We start from the raw sequence: 6950 nt of genomic DNA, 5'->3' as shown, positions 1-6950 counted from the left end.
CATTTCTCCCAAGAATGCAAAAGTAATTAGTTCTACTCAGTGGTAAAATCTAAATACTTTCTAGTTACACTGCATGGTGTAGTCATTTTGCTGAAATGACAAGAAATAGTCATGAGAACTGAAATAAGTTTCTTAAATCACAACTACTGCAGAAACTTCAGCTGTAGTCCCTAGTGAACTTTTAAATTATGAGTCAATTATAATTTTTGACCATTTTTAATTAAGAAATTTTGATGACTGCCATTGACTATAACATTCCCTTCAGTATTTTGGTTGGAACTTAGCAAAGGAAGGGAACAATGAATGTGACATTAAATAGACACATCAGCTAGTCCATATGTAGTAAATCTGAAAGTCAAATTATGCCCATCATCTATATTATAGATTCCATACAATGTTACAAAATTTCCTCTTTATATTTATTTGGTGAGATAATTTATTACAACATTAATGATAACAAGTCAAAGTAGGTTACTAAAAATAGAGTTTAGGCCAAGTCCCCAAAAGACTGACAGTAACTTTAGAATGAAACTTAGGTGTAGTTGGTTTCTCTTTTCCTCTTTGCTTTTTGGGGGCCTGGCATCCAACTCACAAATAAATACATGAAGACTTATTCTTTCTTATGAATGCCTGCCTTTAGCTTGGCTTGTTTATAGCCAGCTTTTCTTAACTTAAATGAGCCCATCTACCTTTTGACTCTGGGCTTTTACATTTCTCTGTTCTATATGTCTTTTTTTTTTTTTACCTCTTACTCCATTGCCAGCTAGGGTACTGGCCCCTTGCATCCTTCTCTCCTCCTTTTTTCATTCTTCTCTTTCTCTTTTTCACCTTCTATTTATTCTCTCTATCTGGCAGCCCCACCTAGCCCTCTACTCTCTAGCTATTGACCATTCAGCTCTTTATTAGACCAATCAGGTGTTTTAGGCAAGCAAAATAACACAGCTTCACAGAGTTAAACACATGCAACATAAAAGAATGTAACACTGTAGCCGGAAGTTCTCCTGTGTCCTGTAGCTGCTCAGTCCCAAGTAAATACACAGAGGCTTATATTAATTACAAACTGTTGGGCCTATGTTTCAGACTTATCATTAACTAGCTCTTATGACTTAATTCACCCCATTTCCAGTAATCTATATTTTGCCATGTGATTTTATGGCATTACCTGTGTTACATTACATCTTGCTCCCCCAGGAGTGCTCAGTATATCCCTTATCTGCCTTCCTTCTCCCTTAGCTTGGATTTCCTGCCTGGCTATAGCCTATCTTGCCATAGGCCAGAGTAGCTTCTCAGCTTCTTTTAATTGATGGTAGCAACACATATTCACAGCATACAGAAAGATCATCCCACAGCATAACACATCTTTGCATCATTAAACAAATATTCTGCAGCATAAATGAATATAACACATCTTCAACTAATATTACAACATTTAATCCTTCTGTCTAAATAAAAAAGAAAGGCTTTAAATTTAACATGGTAAAACTACATACAACATTGACAGTTACCAAGGAATATTTACAATATTCAGTCCATTTGTATTTAGCAAATTCAGAGAAAATACTTCATTATCTATCTTATCTTAGTAATTCCAAAGTTTTATTCATAATTTACTTTCTATCATAAATAAGGAAACTATATTCATAACTATTTAGTCTTTAACTCCATCAAAAACCCCAGAAGGTTTTAAATATTACCTAACAACAGAGACATCTGGCTGCCTGGACAGTCACCCAAAGTTGCTCTGCAATGTTGGGGCATCTATCTTCAGCCTACAGGCAGAGAGTATCTGGCAAACTTTTCAGTGAGGCAGGAAAGTTGAAGGACTATCCTTCTTTGTATTGGTGAAGTCTGTCAGTCACTTTCCTCTGTGTCCTGCAGAATATCTGGCAGACTCTTCTGTGAAGCAGGAATCTTGAAGTCCTGCCTTGTCTTGGCAAAATTCAAATCTTTTTCCTGTGTCCTTGCCACATTGAAATCAAACTCCCTATCAGTTTCTTTGATGCCTATCATCCTTTATGAAGTAAATTGGTGCTGCCAGGAACAGATATGTCTCATTGTTGTGAAAGAAACCTTAGGTTATTAAACAAGTACAATGCCACATTCTATAGTTTGAATGTTTGAAGACCATTTATTTGTCTAAATTATACCTGTTTAACCTTGCAAACATAATTAATGTGACTACAAGTTTGATTATTATAGATTAACTATTAATCTCATTTCTTAATTATACATTGCATTTTTAAATGAGCTGTATAAGCACAATACCTCAAACAAGAGTAGAAACACACACACACACACACACACTATCAAAAATAACTTTAAATTTGTATCAATATACCAAAACTCATGCCAAGGTAAAATATCTGAGATTAATTGTTGTTATCCTATATTCTCATATTCTAAATGATAACAAACATCCAGAACTCACTAAATAACCAACCAACAGGCACTCACTTTCACCTCTTGGTAATGTGGGTGTCATTTTCTCTAATCTGCCTTTTGTTGTCTGAGGGTGGTGTTGCTGGTGAAAGCAGCTGGCACTGAGTTGCCCAAGGACAGGCTGGTGGAGTGCCTGATTTACAACAGTGTGTCGTCAGTCTTAGGTTTTTAGTTATTAATTAAAATTTTTCATTTATTTTAGATCCCGATCTCAGTTTCCTCTCCTTCCTCTCCTCCCATCGTCTTGTGCTATTGTCCCTCTGTCTGTTTTCATCTCTCTCTCTCTCATGTCCCCACTCTGAGATGTCCTTTTGTTTTCTCTCCTCCTCCAATACGCCTCTTGTGCTAGGTCTGTTGCATGGTGTTCTCTCTCAGCAGCACACCTTGGTCCCAACCTGCCTAGATACCTTTCACCACATATTCTAAAAGTGGTACCTGTGACCCGGTAGGGCTCTTTTGGTGCCTATACCCCTACGACCTAAGACTTCTGCATATGTGTGACAGTCGTGTTGGTTGGTCTGTTTGTGGGGCTCCTAGCAATGGGATTAGGACTTGGTCTTCAGTATTAATTAATCCAATCTAAAAACTCCTTCACAGACATTTCCAGAGGTTTGCTTACTAAGTAATTCCAGATTTTTTCAGGTTGACAATCAACATTAACTATCACAGATACTAAAAGTATAATATGTAGAAATGATCAAACTGAAGTCAACCAGAGAACAAGGGAACTATTGATGTAATCACTAAATATTAGATTGCTTGCACAGAGCCATATTGAGGGAGAGACAATGCCTGAAGGGACAAAGTTAAGCCACCAATTGCAGCCTCTGTAAACTGATGATGGCCAGAAGATGAGGAAACCCAGTGTCTTTTGCTGTAGTGTACAGAACATAAGCATCTCATTCACATCACAAATTAAGCAACACAAATATGCCTTTGGCAGTGAGGTCAAAGTATGGGGATTCAATCACTGCTAGGGAATGTGTCTTTCTAAAGGACAAATAAGTCATTAATTTCTAACTTTTCTTCTCCTAATCTGTTTGTAGCAGCCAAGTATGAAGCAAGCTTAAGTGTGCAGGGACAGCATGAGCTTGCAACCCCATTTTCCCATTTAGTTCTTTAAGAATATCTGATGTAAAGAGGAAATGTCCTGGGAAAGGACAGAACATAGATGACAGCTGCCTCAGGATTAACACAGGCTGTGTGCATGTATATTACACACAACTTCTTTCTATCATGTTAGGGGTATGTTGCTGATCTCCTGTAGGTCAGAGTATTACTATTGTCTCCATCTGGACAAGAGATCACCATAAATTTAGGAAGGACAATGTCTGTGTGCATGCCACAGACAAACTGACAGTCTTCTATGGTCTGGAGCTCCTTCCTTCGTCACATCTCAAGAATAATCCCAACGATGTCCAGGACTCATGAGTTGTTAGGGGTTTGATTATGATGGCATGTGAGATGGTATATCACTGTAAGATTTTAACAAGTCAGGATGTTAACCCATAATTGAAGAGTGTCACTAATTCTTGTGTAACAGATTATATGTCAGAATATACACATTTAACTCCTATCCTTTTCTTTAAATTAAAAAAATTAATAGTGAAAAGGTCAAACCTCCATCTAGAAATTTTGAGGAAAATTAATTATTTTTAATTAAAAAATAAAAAATGTTTTTGGTAGTCAGTTACAGAGATCAGTAAAATAGGTCATAGAGGACTTTATGATGTGGTCTTACCAAGGTCCCTCTGGTTATTAAGAGATAAATATCTGGTTTCTGGTACCCAGTATGTGAAATTGTCAAAAGTGAAATGGTTGAAAATGTCTACCAAACAGTTCTGTGTAATTTTTTCCCAGAAATTACAGGAGAAATGAACATTTCTCAAGTTACTTTACCAAGTCACAATTTCTTTGATATTAAACTATATCAAGATATTACAAGAAAATGAATATAAATCTCATGAACATCTCCCAACTGTCATCAAACTACAGTTTGTGGACCAGCTATTTATAAATAAAAAGTTGGCCAACTCACAAACAGACTCCTTGGTTTTTGTGTGTACTTTTTGTTTTGTTTTGATATACTTTCTCTAATTTTTTGTAGTTCGTTTGTTTTGAATTTCTTTTCTTTTTTTGTAAAACGATTCTTAAAAGGTCTTATAAATAGAAAACCCGGAGCCAGACATTGGGGTGAAAGTAGAAAGATCAGAGAAGCAGAGCAAGTCAGTCACAAGTTCTTACCTCTACAAAATCCTCAGTCTCAAGAGAGTGAATTCCTGTTTCCTCACACCTTATATACCTTTCTCTGCCCAGACGTCACTCGCTAGGATTAAAGGCATGTGTGCTTCCTGGTACTGGGATTAAAGGTGTGTGCTATTACTATGTGGCTCTGTTTCCAGTGTGGCCTTGAACTCACAGAGATTCAGATGGATCTCTGCCTCCTGAGTGATAGGGTTAAGGGTGTGTGTCACCACTGTCTGGCCTCTATGTCTAATCTAGTGGCTGGCTCTGTCTCTGATCCCTGGATTTTTATTGAGCTACACAATATATCATCACACTATTTCTTTTTTTCTTTTCTTTTCTTTTCTTTTCTTTCTTTCTTTCTTTCTTTTTTTTTTTTAGAAAGAAAGAAGATAAAGTTGGGTAGGGAGGTAGGTAGGGAGGAGCTGGATGAGGGGGAGAATATGATAAAAATATATTGGATAAAATTATAATAAAAAATAAATTAGTTAAAAAATAAAGCCTTGTTAAAATATTGCCACATCCACCCATTTGCTATGGCAGAGTTGAGTAGCTGCAGATATGGTAGAGGATAAACAATCTGAGAGTGAATGACATTTACTATGTGATTCTTAAAGAGCTTTGCTAATTCCCCACGTAGACACAGAATTCCCTATTCAAATTGCAGATGTTGAGTCTGAAATCTATGGACTAAGTTCTCTTGAGAGATTGAGGATGGGTCCACCATCTTCTTTCGGATATGGCAGACCTGATGGTGCTGCACATAGGAGGTCTTGCATATCTGGTTATTGTGTTTTTTTTTTTTTTTGTGAAACCAACACAGAACAGATGCAGCAAATAACTGTAAGTTGTCTTAACATCAGCATGAGCTTCAATCATGATCTGCCACTTTTTGACCATGGAACACATTTTTTGACCTGGGTAAGATCTATGACATAGAAGTTAGTCCCTCTTTTTTATTTTTTGCTCTGAACATTGGCCTTGTGACTAGTGTTTATCCAGTGTTTCTAATATTGAACATACTTGGAGCCTTCACATCATACCAATCTTAGAAAATGGATTAGTCATTTTCTTCTTGGCTTCCTTCTTGCTGACTACCATGGTGCTGCTCCTAGGGCCAAAAGCAATTTAGAGTTTTCTCATAGCCATCAATGCTGAAAAATTTTCAACTATGTATATGCCAGTTTTATTTCTTTTGAGAACTGTCTATTTAGTTCATTAGCACATTTATTGATAGGATGCTTTTGGTTTTTGGTGTTTAAGTTTTGAAGTACTTTGTATATCCTCCACCTTAATCCCCTGTCATATACATAGTTATTCAGGATTGTTTGCCCATTCTCTAGGCAATGAGGCAGTTTCTTTAGTCTGGCAATTATTTCTTGTAATTTCATTTGACAATTCTTGAAATTCATTTCTTTATTTTTTAAATTTATTTCATTTTATTTTTTAATTTTATTATTATTATTATATTTGTGTTTTAATTTTATACATCAGCCATGGGTTCCCTTGTCCTCCCCCTCCTGTCCCCACCTCCACCTTCTTCCCATCCCCTCCCCTCCATTCCCATCTTCTCCAGGGCCAAGACTCCCCTGGGGATTCATTTAAACCTGGTTGATTCAGTACAGGTAGGTCCAGTCCCCTCCTTCCAGGCTGAGCAAAGTGTCCCTGTGTAAGCCCAAGGTTCCAAAAAGCCAGCTTATGCACTAAGGACAGGTCCAGGTCTCACAGCCTGGATGCTTCCCAAACAGATCAAGCTATTCAATGGTCTCACTTATCCAGTGGGCCTGTTCCAGCTGGGGGCTCCATAGCCTTTGGTTCATAATTCATGTGCTTCCATTCGTTTGGCTATTTGTCCCTGTGTTTTTTCCAATTGTGGGCTCAACAATTCATGCTCTTACAGTCCCTCCTCTTTCTTGACAATTGGACACCTGGAGCTCCACCTGGGGCCTGGGTGAGGATCTCTGCATCCACTTCCATCAGTTATTGGATGAGAGTTCTAGCATGACAGTTAGGGTGTTTGGCCATCTGATCACCAGACTAGGTCAGATCAGGCTTTCTCTCGACCATTGCCAGCAGTCTACAGAGGATGTATCATTGTGGATATCAGGGAACCTCTCCAGCACTCTGCCTATTCCTGTTCTCATGTGGTCTTCATTTATCATGGTCTGTTATTCCTTTTCTCCCTTTCTGTTCTTGATCCAGCTGGGATCTCCTGCTCCCCTAAGCTTTCTTTCCCTCAAACCTTGCCCTTTATTACTCCCATTGTT

This window comes from Onychomys torridus, chromosome 7, assembly GCF_903995425.1.
Source record: "Onychomys torridus chromosome 7, mOncTor1.1, whole genome shotgun sequence".
NCBI classification, from domain to species: domain Eukaryota; kingdom Metazoa; phylum Chordata; class Mammalia; order Rodentia; family Cricetidae; genus Onychomys; species Onychomys torridus.
The sequence above is the reverse complement of the archived record's forward strand: the minus strand, read 5'-3'. Positions refer to the sequence as shown.